The sequence below is a fragment of the Narcine bancroftii genome, chromosome 2 (assembly GCF_036971445.1).
Source record: "Narcine bancroftii isolate sNarBan1 chromosome 2, sNarBan1.hap1, whole genome shotgun sequence".
Lineage (NCBI taxonomy): Eukaryota > Metazoa > Chordata > Chondrichthyes > Torpediniformes > Narcinidae > Narcine > Narcine bancroftii.
The window spans coordinates 138,909,099-138,925,938 of NC_091470.1; the positions used below are offsets into that span (position 1 = coordinate 138,909,099).

A 16,840-nucleotide genomic window follows, 5' to 3' on the forward strand; every position below is an offset into this window, starting at 1 on the left:
TAACCATTTGCTCCCAGAGCTCGAGTCCATGCGTAACTGGTCACTGTGTCCATTTACTCCCCGAGATCGAGTCCGTGCATAACCGGTCACCGGGAACCATTTTTTCCCCGGGATCGAGTCCGAGTGTAACTGGTCACCGGGAACCATTTACACCCTAGATCATGTCTGTGCATAACCGGTCACTGGGAACCATTTACTCGCTGAGATCGAGTCCTTGCCTAACCGGTCATCAGCAACCATTTACTCCTCGAGATCGAGTCTGTGCGTAACCGGTCACCGGGAACCATTTTCTCTGCAAGACTGCGTCCATGCGTAACCGGTCACTAGGAACAATTTACTCCCCGAGATCGAGTCCGTGCGTAACTGGGCACTGGGAACCATTTATGTCTCGAGATCAAATCTGTGCATAACCGGTCACTGAGAATCATTTACTGCCCAAGAACGTGTCCGTGCGTAACCGGACACTGTGAACAATTTACTTGTCAAGATCAAGTCCGTGTGAAACAGGTCAATGGCAACCATTTATTCCTCGAGATCGAGTCCGTGCGTAACTGGTCAATGGAACTATTTACTCTGAGAGATCGAGTCCGTGCGCAACCGGTCACTGGAACCATGTACTCGCTGAGATCGAGTCCATGCGAAACCATTTACCGGGACCATTTACTCCCCGAGATCGAGTCTGGGCATAACCAATGACCGAGACCATTTATTCACCGAGATCGAGTCCGAGCGTAACCGGTCATCGGGACCATTTACTCGCCGTGAACGCGTCCATGCGTAACCGGACACTGGGACCATTTACTTCCCTAGATCAAGTCCTTTCATAACCGGTCACTGGGAACCATTTACTCGCCGAGATTGTGTCCATGCGTAACTGATAACTGGGACAATTTACTCACCGAGATCGATTTATATGTAACCGCTCACTGGGACTATTTACTGCCCAAGATCGAGTCCATGATTAAATCGTCACCGGGATCATTTGCTCCCCGAGATCGAGTCCGTGTTTAATCGGTCACTGGGACCATTTACTCCCCAAGATCGAGTCAATGCTTAATCCGTCACCGGGACCATTTACTCCCCAAGATTGAGCCCATGCCTAACCAGTCACTGGAGCCATTTACTCCCCAAGATTGAGTCTGTATTCAAAGTGATAAGCTAGAATGGGTAATATAAGCCGTGGTCCCGCTGCTGAAGTTTCAGACTCCCTGAGGGGTGGAAACATCTCTCAGCAAGAAGAAGAACTTCTAGAGTCCAACCAACGTCTGGGTCGGGGTAGGTGGAGAAGTTGCTACTGGCACCCGGGCAACCTACTACAAGTGTGCTGTCATTGCCTTGCTTCGGCAGTTGGGACCAGTCCAGGCGATGGTAAGTATAATTGGGAAGGGCTTGAATATTGTAGTTTGAAATCAGCTTAAGATTTTGTAATAAATATTTGTATAAACTGAATTGCTCTCAGCTTGTGTCTCTGTCTTCTTTCGGTAGCTCAAGCACTGTGACCAATCTAAAATGAACAAAGTGAGAGATAGAAGTTACGAGACCTTACAAGCATTCAAGTATAAAAGGAGCGAAAAAGAGAAACCAAAACTACAACAATCACAAAAATAAGCAATAGTCCAAGCAACCAACGGAGAATATTGTGGCCCACTCCCCCAAATGTACCAGTTAACCATGAAAAAGGATTCCAACCAAGTCTCAAACTATCCTTGTGGGCCACAATACCCAGATGCTGAAGCTCACGAACAGATTTTGAAACATGTTGAACAATATCAGATATATTAGTAGATACATCGGGCCATGTCCCCCACGGGCAACTCCCTCAGAATGTCCTCGACATTACAAATCCAATTGCTGGCATCAAAGCATCTGTTAAGCCAGATCAGCAGAAGCATAAGACAGAGGACCTGGAACAAAGAAGCCTGATATATATCACTCAAGATGCCGTAAGCATTCAGTATTTATACAAACTAAACCATCCTGTCCCTCAATAGCTACCCACCGAGTGTTATCCTGGGCAGGTGTCACTATTTCCCCTTTTACAGGAGGGCCGCTACCTGGTGATGCCACCCATACCTTTAGTTGGGCATTCTCTAGCTTGGGAATGGGGGCACCGACTGCTTTTCCTCTGGAATAGGGTGTAGTTCAGAAGCGTGAAGAAGTCGGTGGAAAGGTGTACCTCCCTTCAAAGGGCGATGATTCAAATTGTCGACTGCCTACTGCAGCACATAGCACCACCCCTTCAGGGTTCCCAGTGGTGTTAATAAACAAATTTGTTCCTTCAGTAAGCCGTTCATTCATTCAACTAACCCAGCAGCGTGTGTGTAATAAGGAATATAGTAGACCCATAAGATACTGTTGTCAGCTGCCCAATCACAGATTGCGTTCCCGGAGAAGTGCGAGCCATTATCAGACTGAATCTCCTCTGGTACATCATAACGAGAAATTAAATGATTTAGTCCTTGGATAGTGCTTGCTTGGTCAGCCGTCTTGGTGGGAAAACCAAAAACCAGGCCCAAAAAGGTTTGCCCATACAGTCTGGCATAGGGCCCATGTAATCAATTCGCCAGACCGCAGCTGAGCGAGCTCCCCATCTTATTCGGCCATGTGGACCAGGAGGAATGGTGCGGGACTTCACAAGCTGGCATGCTGGGCATGTACACATGACTATGCGGATATCATCCTGATGGACGGGTAAAACATGTGTATGGACCCATAGCTGATCCCTTCTCCCCCAAATGACCACTCTATTCATGTGCCCATCGAGCCAGGGGGGAGGTATCAGTGCGGCTGATAGTGGCAAGCTGATCTGCTACTGCATTATGTTGTGCCATGTTCGTCGTCGCATTGGTATGGGCGTCAATGTGATATATGGTTATCTCACGATGATGGGAAGCATCCAACAATGGCTGCCACAACTGTTTACCCCATACTGGGCGGTCATGTATCAGCCAGTCGTTCTTTTGCCAATCAGACATCCATACCACTAGTCCATTAGCCACAGCCCAGGAATCAGTAAACAAGCGAAGAGGGTGATCATAGGGGTCTAGTGGTAAAGTGACTGCCTTCAACTCAGCATACTGGCTGGAGCCACCATCCCCCTCCTCCGATAAGTGAGTTCCTGACCTGGGATGGTAAGCCACCGCCTTCCACTTCTGCTTTCCTTGCACCCACCGGCTTCTACCATCAGTAAACTAGGCATCCTTTTGTTCTGCTTCCTGTACCATCTCTTCCGTGGCCCCTCGGATCATCACATAATCAATATAATGGTGAATCGAGAGAGAAGGCAATACTGGCACCGTCTCCAAATCATGGGCAATTAGGCTCTGGCAAATAGTGGCGCTCCTTCCAGGTAAAGGTGAACTGATCCTGTGTGACCTCAGCTATAAGAATACTGAAGAAGGCGATAGCGAGATCAATGACAGCATACCATGTTCCCGAGTTCCCAGTAGCAATGTTTTCAATAAGGGTAACAATGTCCGGAACTGCCGAAGCAAGTGGTGGGGCATGTTTGTTCAAAAAACGATAATCAATTGTTATTCTCCAGGAGCCATCCGGCTTCTGGATCATCCAAACAGGGATATTAAAGGGCAATGTTGCAGGCCTCACTACCCCTTCTTCTTGCAAAGCATTGATGGTGGCAGTAATCTCTTCCTCCCCTCGGGATGCGATATTGTGGAATGCATGCTGGTTTTTGGGGAGGAGGCACCATCACAGGATCCCACTTAGCCCAACCCACCACTAGTCTTTTCGTAATAGTCCGAATTCCAAATGCAAATCCCCCTTGGCTAGTATTAAGGGCCGTAACGGCCAACATATTGATACCCAGGATACACACATCAGTGGCAGCCACCAGGGCATGTAACCATACAGGGGAAGGGCCATCACCCACTGTGGCGTGGACTTTTATTTCCTTTGCCAGGGTGATCGCTCCTCCCATCCCCTCTATTCGAAATGTCGGTCCAGTCCAGAGGTCGGGGTTACCAGGAATCACCGAGTGCTCCGCAATGGTATCGACCAAGGTCAAATGTTGGCAGTCATTACCCCCACCCCAATGGATTGTTAACGCTAAGTAGGGCCGCGGGTCCCCATGTATCCACCGTATCTCAATGGAGTAGATATGGGAATCTGGCCCGCACCCTCATGCCTTAGTAGGGTTCGGGGGCTTCCAGGCCCACATGCCACTATTATCCATAAGAGCCTTTTTAACCAATTGTTGTATCTCATCACGGGTAACTGGAGCAAGAGAAGCTGGCTCGATAGGAGCAGCAATGGGAGCAGAAGGCACAGCTGGGCCAGGAGGACTCAACAGCTGGGGATGGTGTTCCCCTGCCTTCCTCTTTGAAGGGCATAAAGGACCGCAGTAGGTTCCCATCAATATCACTTTTAGGTACACCTAACTTTAACAAGGTTAGAAAAAGGTCCTTTCTTGTCGGTCCGTTATTAGCAGCAAACCCTCCCCTTTCATCCTGCTTGTCTGATTTAACCTGGGTTGTACGTGAGTGGATTGTACCTCCCAACTCTAATTCTCAAAACCCAGGTAAGGCGTCCACCACCTCAGACACAGGGTTCCCAATTAGCAGACTAGTTATGGACAGAACCAGTCCTCATACAGTGGGTTGGGCGGAACGAACCAACCAGGTATGCATTCTGGCCTTGAACATCTCCCCCCACGTACCCACAGCCCTGAATACAAGGCAGAGGCCAGGGCCTGTTGACAAATTACTGCTATACCCTCTTCTGGGGTGCCCCAATTATTATGCAATTGTAAATCCCAATCTACTGGTGATGGGTATACTCGTAACAGGGCATCCCCTAGAGTGGCAAGTAAGTAATCCACCCCTCCCCTTCTACCACGTAGCTCAGCAGTGACCTGGATATCAGTAGTCAATGTTCCTAATCCCAACAATTCCTCAGGAAATTTACTTTCTCGAAGGAGAGTGGCAACCTGCTCTCCCAGAGGCACACTTGGTGGATCTAACCTCTCATTCAAACTAATGGGTGGTCCCAACAAAGACAGGGATTGACCAACATCCAAATCCATCGTCTTTGGAAGTCCATCCCAGAATCAAGAACTGATCAGGGCTCACTTTCTCTCGGTGAAACATCTCAAGACCAATCCTGCCGACTACGCCAATTGTCCTGGGTAAACTTGTACCTCTCACTTTGTTCCTTTTAGATTGGTCTCAGTGTTTGAGCTACCGAAAGAAGAAAGAGACACACGCCGAGAGCACTTCAGTTTATATAAATCTTTATTACAAAATTTCAAACTACAATATGCAAGCCCTTCCCAATTATACTTATCAATGCCTGGACTGGTCCCAACTGTTGAAGCGAGGCAACGACCGCACACTTGTAGTAGGTTGTCAGGGCACTGGTATCAGCTTCTCTATCTCCCCTGACCAGGGCATTGGTTGGACTCCAGAAATTCTTCTTCATGCTGAGAGATGTTTCCACCCCTCAGAGAGTCTGAAATTTAAGCAGCGGCACCACGGGTTATATTACCCATTCTAGCTTATCACTTTGAATACAATGGTTTACTTAGTGTGAGAAACAGAAGTACCTTCACAGAATTTGCTCGAGACAAAAATTGAGAACAAAGAACTTTTATTATACTATTACAACAATGCAAAGTTGGGTGCTTCCCCTTACCCTGGGAATACACACAGATATTGAGGCTGACCCAACTTTTATACATTTCATTTCAGTACAGAGATACCTTCCCCCTAACATTCTACTGCCTCTTGGATTGGTTTAGCATTAGGTAATTCTGCCCACGTGGATTCTAACTTCCTATCAGTTTATGTGCCTTCCTGCAAACTTGTTAGCCAGGAAATATCATGTCTTTGTTCTTTTCTTTCTTTGGCTTGGCTTCGCGGACGAAGATTTATGGAGGGGGTAAATGTCCACGTCAGCTGCAGGCTCGTTTGTGGCCTACAAGTCCGATGCGGGACAGGCAGACACGGTTGCAGCGGTTGCAGGGAAAAATTGGTTGGTTGGGGTTGGGTGTTGGGTTTTTCCTCCTTTGCCTTTTGTCAGTGAGGTGGGCTCTGCGGTCTTCTTCAAAGGAGGTTGCTGCCCGCCAAACTGTGAGGCGCCAAGATGCACGGTTTGAGGCGATATCAGCCCACTGGCGGTGGTCAATGTGGCAGGCACCAAGAGATTTCTTTAGGCAGTCCTTGTACCTTTTCTTTGGTGCACCTCTGTCACAGTGGCCAGTGGAGAGCTTGCCATATAACACAATCTTGGGAAGGCGATGGTCCTCCATTCTGGAGACGTGACCCACCCAGCGCAGCTGGATCTTCAGCAGCGTGGACTCGATGCTGTCGACCTCTGCCATCTCGAGTACTTCAACGTTAGGGATGAAAGCGCTCCAATGAATGTTGAGGATGGAGTGGAGACAACGCTGGTGGAAGCGTTCTAGGAGCCGTAGGTGATGCCGGTAGAGGACCCATGATTCGGAGCCGAACAGGAGTGTGGGTATGACAACGGCTCTGTATACGCTTATCTTTGTGAGGTTTTTCAGTTGGTTGTTTTTCCAGACTCTTTTGTGTAGTCTTTACTCATTAATCAATCCCCAAGACTTGCTAAAGCTATTTACGGTCCTGTTTTGAAGATCCTTATTTTATTCTACTTTTATAACCCTTCCTAACCCTTCCTCCCATTCCAGCATCCCTTCACCCTGATTTAACCCATAATACTTCATTCTTAATTAGCACTTGCTTGACTCCTCACATTCCAGTATCCCTTCACCTTAAGTTAACCCATAATACTTCATTCTTAATTAGCACTTGCTTGACTCCTCACATTCCAGTATCCCTTACAATCCACCCTTTTTCTTTAGCTACGCTTAGTAAATCCCCATTCGGTAGTGTTCTGTTAAGCTTGGTCCTTTTCCCAGCGAGTGAGTAAACGAACTGCGGCCTCAGCATCATCAGACGGAGTTTGGGAAGCATACATCATTTGGGTTGTAGTGACCTGCCGAAGGGCCCGTTGAATTAAACACTGCACACAAGTCTTTAGGCAGGGGAGCACCATAATGGCCAGAATAGCGAGTCCAGCTGCTATAAGGGCTGTGGGTATCAGACTCCAGTTACCAATAAAAGTCTAGTTCATCCCACTCCGGACCAAGGTTGCCCCGTCTGAACCTGGGCATGGGAAGATTTTCGAACACCTGAAGAAGTGTCTTTAACCACCTGACCGTTGTGAGCATTGTCCTTAACCAGTCTTTCACAAACGCTGCCTTCAGCAACCAACGAGTAATCGAGAGCCAGGTGGTTTTGTTGAACTGTGGCTCGTATCTGTCGTTTTTCTTCAGCCCCTAAATTCAGGGTCATTGCTATCTGTTCGGCGATGATCTCCAAGGCTGCCTGGAGTCTGATTAAATGATTTAAATGCCAAGCAGCTTTAGTATTCTGGAGCAGCTTACTTCGTTTACAGCTGGAACTCCCCTTACAGTGGTGGTTTTTTTTTAACATTCCGAATGTCTGTGTGACCCAAAGGATGCTTTACAGGAGACCAAGTTGGGGAGGGGAGTTTCTTGTCACTTAACCTGTGAGTTGCAGCTTGTCTGCGAACATTAGCATTAAGTATCACTGAGCCTGTGAGTTTCAGCCTGTCTGTGAACATTAGCGTATGTATTAACTCTATCTCTGCCACATGTACAATCCTGACTACCATTCTGTCTGTCTTTGTCCCACCATCTCCTTTGTGCTATCCCTTTAAAACTCCTCTCTTTAATACCTGTAGAGGCCAAACTACAAATCAAATCTACTCCTCTAGAGCCGTTCTGTTCCCCTGGTCCATGTTGGGATCCTATATTAACTCATATCCCACTATGACTATACTTTATATCTATGCCCTGTCTACATTTAAAAAAAAATTTTTTTATTTTTCACACCATAAACCACATTGACCATGATACATACATTTTCCTTTTCAAATATATAGTGTCATTTTCTCCCCCCCTCCCTTCTCCCATCCCACCCTCCCTACCTCCCCCCATCCATTTAAAGTACAAAATCTAAGATACATTAAACCAGTCAAACAATGTTGTCATTCAATAAAAATAAACAAGAAATTCCACTGAGTCAATTCTTTTCATTTCCTTCTCCTTTCGTTAATTTAGGTGGTAAATGTCCCCGGTAGGTTTTCTCTATTGTGTTTCATGTATGGCTCCCATATCTGTTCAAATATTTCAATATTATTTCTTAAATTATATGTTATTTTTTCTAATGGAATACATTTATTCATTTCTATATACCATTGTTGTATTCTCAAGTTATCTTCTAATTTCCAGCCTGACATAATACATTTTTTTGCTACAGCTAGGGCTATCCTAACAAATCTTTTTTGTGCACCATCCAAATCAAGTCCACATTCTTTGTTTTTTATGTTACTTAGGAGGAAGATCCCTGGGTTTTTTGGTATATTGCTTTCTGTAATTTTATTTAATATCTGGTTTAGATCTTCCCAAAATTTTTCTACTTTCTCACATGTCCAGATTGCATGAATTGTTGTTCCCATTTCTTTTTTACAACGAAAACATCTGTCAGATACTGTTGGGTCCCATTTATTTAACTTTTGAGGTGTAATGTATAACCTGTGTATCCAGTTATATTGTATCATACGTAACCTCGTATTTATTGTATTTTTCATCGTTCCAGAACATAACTTCTCCCGTTTCCTTTTTTATCTTTATATTTAAATCTTGTTCCCATTTTTGTTTAGTTTTACCATTTGTTTCCTCATTCTCCTTTTCTTGCAGTTTAATATACATATTTGTTATAAATCTTTTGATTATCATTGTATCTGTAATCACATATTCAAAGTTACTTCCCTCTGGTAATCTCAGACTGCTTCCTAATTTGTCCTTCAAGTAGGATCTCAATTGGTAATATGCCAGCACTGTATCTTGAGTTATATTGTATTTATCTTTCATTTGTTCAAAGGATAATAATCTATTTCCTGAAAAACAATTTTCTATTCCTTTGATCCCTTTTTTCTCCCATTCTCTAAAGGAAAGGTTATCTATTGTAAAAGGGAGTAACTGATTTTGTGTCATTATTAGTTTTGGTAATTGGTAATTTGTTTTATTCCTTTCTACATGAATCTTCTTCCAAATATTGAGCAGATGATGTAATACTGGAGAACTCCTACGTTGTATCAATTTTTCATCCCATTTATATAATATGTGTTCAGGTATCTTTTCCCCTATTTTATCTAGTTCTAATCTAGTCCAATCTGGCTTTTCCCTTGTTTGGTAAAAATCTGATTGGTATCTTAATTGTGCGGCTCTATAATAATTTTTAAAGTTTGGCAGTTGTAAGCCTCCTTGTTTATACCATTCTGTTAATTTATCTAGTGCTATCCTCGGTTTCCCCCCTTTCCATAAAAATTTCCTTATTATTTTCTTTAACTCCTTGAAGAATTTCTCTGTCAAGTGTATTGGCAATGCCTGAAATAGGTATATCCTTGGGAAAATGTTCATTTTAATACAGTTTATCCTTCCTATTAGTGTTAATGGTAAACTTTAAATGTTTTATAGAATTCTATTGGGAATCCATCCTCTCCTGGTGTTTTATTATTTGATAGTTTTTTTAAATTATCTCTTGTATTTCTACTGTTTCAAATGGTTCTGTTAATTTATTTTGTTCCACTATTTGTAATTTTGGTAGTTCAATTTTAGTTAAAAATTCATCTATTTTGCCTTCTTTCCCTTCATTTTCAGTTTGGTATAATTGTTCATAGAATTCTCTAAAGTTTTCATTGATCTCCGTTGGATTATATGTGATTTGTTTGTCTTTTTTCCTTGATGCCAATACCATTTTCTTAGCTTGTTCTGTCTTAAGCTGCCATGCTAGAATTTTGTGCGTTTTTTCCCCTAGTTCATAATATTTCTGTTTTGTCTTCATTATGTTCTTATCCACCTTATATGTTTGTAGTGTTTCATATTTTATTTTTTTATCTGCCAATTCTCTTCTTTTAGTTGTATCTTCCTTCATTGCTAATTATTTTTCTATATTTACTATTTCCCTTTCCAACTGCTCTGTTTCCTGATTATAGTCCTTCTTCATCTTGATTACATAACTTATTATTTGCCCTCTAATGAACGCTTTCATTGTATGCCACAGTATAAACTTATCTTTCTCTGATTCCTTATTTATTTCAAAGTACATTTTAATTTGTCTTTCAATGAATTCTCTAAAATTCTGCCTTTTAAGTAGCATGGAGTTTAATCTCCATCTGTACATTCTTGGAGGGATGTCCTCTAACTCTATTGTCAATATCAAGGGTGAATGGTCCGATAATATTCTAGCTTTATATTCTGTTTTTCTTCTTCCTTGGCTTGGCTTCGCGGATGAAGATTTATGGAGGGGGTAAATGTCCACGTCAGCTGCAGGCTCGTTTGTGGCTGACAAGTCCGATGCGGGACAGGCAGACACGGTTGCAGCGGTTGCAGGGGAAAATTGGTTGGTTGGGGTTGGGTGTTGGGTTTTTCCTACTTTGGCTTTTGTCAGTGAGGTGGGCTCTGCGGTCTTCTTCAAAGGAGGTTGCTGCCCGCCAAACTGTGAGGCGCCAAGATGCACGGTTTGAGGTGATATCAGCCCACTGGCGGTGGTCAATGTGGCAGGCACCAAGAGTTTTCTTTAGGCAGTCCTTGTACCTTTTCTTTGGTGCTGTCACAGTGGCCAGTGGAGAGTTCGCCATATAACACGATCTTGGGAAGGCGACGGTCCTCCATTCTGGAGACGTGACCCACCCAGCGCAAGGTCTTTTCTCATATTGGACTTGATCCCGTAATCACTGAGACAAACACGTTTTACAGAAAGACCAGTTTAACGTGATGGTGGAAACACAGAAAGGTTGGAGTTAGAGAGAATTCGGGTCTTATCTAGCAATTGGTTTGGACTTGTTTGTTCGGGGAAGACCCCTATTGATTGATCATTCCCTGTTTTTAGCTGAGTCGAAACCTTTTGCTTAGTCCAACATTCATTCCATTTCTACTACATCCCCCCCCCCGTTTATACCATTTTCTTAAAGTTGTCAAACGCACAATTTTCATGCTTCCATTTTCCAGTTCCTGAAAGAGGTGTCTTTTCCAAGCCATGACCCTCTTCCACTCCTATATTATACAACATCCTGGTGGAAAGGTGTTTCTTCATTCAATGTTATCACCATTATCTATTTTTGAGAGCAGAACTTCAGACATCCTTTGTTCCTTTTTTGTCAAAGCAGTTTCTAGAAGCTTACTGGCCATCCCTCGTGGACAGGGAATTATAGAGCCTCTACGTGTTACAATTACTCCAACAATTATTAATCTAGATGTAAGTGCAGAAGTAAAAACAGTTTTCCATTTTGCAAACTGATTATCTAGAAAACTGGTCCATGACTTGTCACCTCCTGAATTTTCTGCCAATTCACTTGCCAATGAGGTCAGTCCTTCTAGCGGGCTGTATTATTAGGAATAAAGGTACAACCAGAGGACCTGAACATAACCCCACCTTTCTCAGCTAGTAACGTGTCTAAGGCCAGACGGTTTGGCCAAGCCATCAGGCTGGTGTGGTCATGCTGTTCAGCCAACCCTTTGATAAATCTCTGTTGATTGTAATACAGGTAATTTATCCAATGCACATTCTTATTAGTTGTGGACCTACCAAAACGGGATCGATTCCAACCCAGCAGCGATCTGATTGCGTGCTTTATATTCATCTGGGCCTCCTCGGGGAACCCCGATCGAATCGATGTCAGGGTCAAAGTCACCCTTGGGCTCTATTGCACGTTTCGTTCTTTTCATTATTTTGGCGTGGTCTGATTGAATGGTTTGTTCCTTGTGTGGTGTTATATAATAGGAAAAGTTTGATCATTGCACATTCACCTCCCAAGTCACTGAGGACGTATGATTTTCCCTCCATAATCCCCCCCCCCCACTATATCAGATCTTCCCACCTTCTGGCTAGTCGTCCATGTCTTATTAAGACCAGGCAGTAATTTCTTTGTCCTATTTGATTTGGTGAGGTTTAATACTTCAGCACATCCTTGCATCTCTCCCACAGTGGCCTCTTTTTGACGCTGTTTCTAGATGAGTAAAGCAACCAACATCTCCACCCTTGGGGTCCATAAACGGAGGGGGGGGGGGGCTCCATCAGTTACGGGCGGGAAGAGGTCATGTAGGTCACTACAGTTGGCATTAGTCGGCTTATTTCTTGTGTAGAGATCAGACAAGTGATTCCTTGAGGGGAAGGAGTGAAGTGGGAATGGTAGAGGGATTAATTGCCCACTGCCTGCAGCAATTCTTTCCATTTCATGCATTGTCTCGAAATCCCGCCTCGAGAGCTACTGTGGTCTTTTAAAGATCTAGTTTTAACTACTGTTTGATCTTGCTTTGCTTCTGGTCCAGATGTTTCCGCAGTGGGGGTGGACCCTGCTTGTAATATAATGTTTACTTCCTCGCAGATATCTTTCCCATCTTAGTCAGAACGTGCCCATATCTGTAAATCATCTTCCTTCCTAACATTCCTAATGGCGACTCTTCCCTTATCTCTTCTCCCTATTGGCTTTAAAACCCACCCTCGCTCCGTTCAACTGATAGTTCTTTTCTATCCCTCAGGTTGAGAGGGCGGGAACACAGATCACCCGAACCTTCCCCAACCTATATACGCTCCATTCCTTCCCCACTATGTGCTTCTCCGGACACGCATCCACTTCCCTCTCTTTTCTACCCGCTTTTGTAAGGTTTTAGCCGTTACCAAGGCAATAGCCAAGGTTTTCCATATTCTGGGGAGAGGTAAAGTTCCCATTATACTGGCCAGTTCCGAGAGCCGGGATTCCCAGTCGTGACGGGTTGGCCTACCCGAGTGTTCCTTCGCTTGGTCCTGGAAGGTCTCCTTTTACCTACTTGCAACGTGTATCCAGCTGTTCCATTCAGCAATGCGTTGGCAGACCCTCCCACCTGGGATTTGACCACCTCTTTATCTCGATGACCTTAATAAAGACTCAATCTCCTGGTCTGGGCGCTTGATCTAGGGTGTGGTCCGTTCCCGGTTTACCTGCTGGGCGTCTGAATACAGAAGATCTCTGACTTAGCAAATCTCTCATGTACGTTCTTCTTGTTTTAATGACGCCCTGTAAGGGGTGGGGAGATTGATAAGGTCTCCCAAACAGCCCCCCATAAGGTGATATCCCTGTTACACTGGGCATCATTCTTATGTTTAATGGTATCAAGGGAAGGCAACCAAGCCAGGCAAAACCTGTGTCTGCCATTGCTTTTCCCAATTGGTTTTCAATTGTCCCATTAATTCTTTCCCCCAAACCCGCAGATTGAGGGTAATAGGCCTATTACCCACACTGAACACCTAAACTCGTGGCAAGTCGATCAATGATTTCCTTTGCAAAGTGACGCCCGTTACCACTATAATTTCTCCAGTGTGCCATATCTCAGTATTCTATCTTTCATTAAAGCTGTTACCACTGTGGAAGCCTTGGCCTTGGCAGATGGATCAATCCCAGTCCATCGAGAAAGATCAATTATTACGGAGCATTATCGGTAACCTCGGCATGGAGGTAGCTCATTAAAGTCCATGTGTAAAATTGCGAAAGGGTCATTTGGTTGTGGGAATCGGCCTTTCCCTGTGAATTGTACCTGGCACATATCTCACATGTAGCACAACGTCTTGGTGTATAGGCTGCAAACCCACATGTTAAACATTTGTACCCTTCTCCCTTGATGAGACGTGGGCTACCCCATGGCTCACTAATGCAGCAAATCTAAATAATGATTTGGGCAGTATCCATCTATCCTCTTTCGATCACCACAAACCATCTGCATGGCGACTTACTTCAGGGGGTGGGCCAAATGTGTCTTTCTGTAGGCGGTGCGGAGAACCTCAGGGTCAGCCTCTGGTACCGTCTGTTTCCAATGGTCTCTGGGCAGCCTGTTTCACCTCCTCATCAGCAAGTCTATTTCCATAGGCGATACTGTCTGTTCCCTTCATACGTTTACCAATGGCGAGTCTTTTGGGTTTCATCCTGTGAGAGATGAGTAAAACTAATATGAAAATATGGAAAATGAAGAAAACAAGTATGGATATATGTGTAATGAATAAAGCCAGTATGAATAGGATAAGAATAGATAATAGAATGTAGGAAGTAAAGTTAGTTTGAATAAGATAAGGGTCTTCTAGCCTTAGACAGAATTAGCAAGTTCTGCATATAAGAGTTAGTAAGCCCTGAGAGTCGGGAAGGTGTGAATAAGGACAATGACATGATGGGACACCGACAGGATACCCCCAAGTCCTCCAAGTTCACAGAAACAGCACGTAGGCAGACAGGATTGCCTAATGCCAAACTCATCCAGGAGGCAGAAGAATGTAAGGGGCAGGGTACTTCTATACTGAAATAAACTGTATAAAAGTTGGGTGAGCCCCACTGTATGTGTGTATTCCCAGGGTAAGGGGAAGCACCCAACTTTGCATTGTTGTATAATAAATGTTCTTTGTTCTCAATTTTTGTCTCGAGCAAATTCTGTGAAGGTACTTCTGTTTCTCACAAATGGGGGCTCGTCCGGGATCCCACTCCCTCCACTGACTCTCGGACGACAGGTGACTGGTCAGTGGATGAAGCGAGTGATATCCGAGAAGAGGCACTGAGAACAAACGACGGGAGGACGTTAAGGAAGCGTGCTAGGAATAGCTACTGGATCCCAGTAAGAGGAATTTTACTTACCTGTTAGTATGGGAGGTGTGAGAAGCAAGGGAAATAGTCCCAAGGAAGGACGGGACAATCAGATAACTAAGCAAAGTCCGTTAGGATTAATGCTATCTGATTGGGGTGCGGGGAGAACCCGTGGGAAAGACAAACAGACCATGGTCAAGTATTGCAGTCTGGAATGGGTTAAAAAAAAACCCGATAAAAGGGAATTCGGTATATTGGCCAAAGTTTGGATCTGATGAGGACTGGATGTGTCAGGCATTGAACATCTGGCTCTACCAAAATCAAAGAGATAATATTGAGAGCAGAGAATATGCAGCCTGCTGGCTCAGTGAATCGGTTGATCAACTGGTTTTGAATGAAAAGGAATGTAAGGACAAGAAGGATGAGGAACCTTTTGTTCCTGAAACACAAGGATGGGATGTGTTACATTCCCTTCCTCCACCTTATGCTCCTCCTATGCCGGCTCCTATCTTTCCCCTCTCTCCTATGCTCTACCCTTCTTCACCTTCCCCTCCACCCTCACAGCTAAAGAAAGGAGAAGAAAGTACGGGTGGTATGATGACCTGTTCACAAAGTACTAGATTACCACTTCAATTGACGAGAGGGAGGAGACTTTGATTCAAAACTGTGTGAGACCCTCCGGGAGGGAAGGGCAGAACCCTTTGATTAATTTCCCAGAGAACAGGAATCTAGACATTATAAAGGAGAGGATAAGCCAGAAATTAACTCGATGAGACCATTACGGGAAGTTCCCATGGGAGGGGGTCTCGGTTTTGTAAATGTGCCCCTGACTAGTACGGAGGTCCGTAATTTTAAGAGAGAATGTCCAATAAACAGAAAGGAAAGGCTAAGGTTTTGATGCAGGCAGTCAAGGAAGTCGTGGAGGGACAGCAAGGAAAGGGAAGGGGCTGTGTGCCAGCTCCTGGACATTGGGAGGAGCTCCGGGAGTGAGAGAGTAGAGTCCAGAGCAGGGGCAAGGGTAGAGGGGAATTCCGGGGACGACGACCGTTCCCGGGACTTCGTGGTAATCCCGATAGGAATTGGGAAACAGGAGCATTAGTTTGCTACCATTGTAAAAAGGAGGGACATTTTAAGAGAGAATGCCCAATGCGAGCCAGGGAGATGCGATCTTACGCACTGATGTGTTGGAATATAGGGGTTAATTAATCATAGAAAATATGTAGAATATATGCTTATGTACTATTCAGTTTGTATACATGAATCCAGTACTATGTAACAATTTAATATTTACCTCATGGTGAAGGGAAAGAGTAATGTAAGTAAGGGGCAGCCACAATATGTAGCAAAGTTGGCTGATTACAGTAGGTTTAGAATCGTCTGCTCCCCAAATACAAAAGAATCGTACTCTATCAAAGAGGGTTTTTCCTTCTTGTTTGGTAATCTCCGGTACCTGCCACCCATAATAATGGCTCATGGTTGGCTCCCAAGGGATTCCACTCCCCTTCTACCAAACACCAGTCACATCCCAACATTGATCTCAAGGTTCGTTCCAACTCGATGGCGTGAAGTCAGTAACTTGCTATTAAGCCATTAAAATCTTGTTGCCATCGGTTAAAATGTTCTTTCGGATGGAAAATTCCTTCAGTAGCTTTGTTCACATCCTTCACTGTCCATGATCTGTATACATATACAGGATTGCCTCCTCCTGGATTGGGCATTAGGATACATTTCTCCCTGATATAGACTATAGTGGACCATCTTTGCAATGAGAAGATAAGATCTATAAGTCTTACCTTGTCTTGTGGAAGGTGTAAATGGGTATGATACTTGCAGAACGTTTCCTGATGTTTCTTCAGAGGGTTTGGACGAGGCGACCATTTCAGTATCGGTTTCTGTACATCTTCACCATCGCTCTCTTTCAGTTGTTCTGTGCCAGAGATCACACTCGTGTATCTGCAGGACTCAACGGAAGGTCGCTCGGCACTGGTGTTGGCCTGTTCGTTCCTGCTGGAAGCCTTGGCAGATGTGAACTGCAACACTCTTCATTATCTTCTGGTGATAGTATGGGATCCTATCACCACTGTATATATTTGTAGCATAGTAGTGATCGGCTGAGAGTCATAGCCAGGCCTTCCGGCAGGTCATAAAGGGCTGCTCCTATCCAGACCCA

At 44.4% G+C, this 16,840-nt stretch overlaps 1 long non-coding RNA gene across 1 annotated transcript; it reads right to left on the reverse strand.

Moving 5' to 3' along the window:
- Positions 1 to 5,241: 5,241 nt before the first annotated feature.
- LOC138754225 (uncharacterized) lies at positions 5,242 to 16,455 on the reverse strand. Its single transcript, XR_011351609.1, has 3 exons — positions 15,962 to 16,455; positions 13,836 to 14,025; positions 5,242 to 5,466 (listed from the first exon to the last, which is right to left on the reverse strand). It is a non-coding gene; the product is annotated as an uncharacterized lncRNA (long non-coding RNA).
- Positions 16,456 to 16,840: the final 385 nt, after the last annotated feature.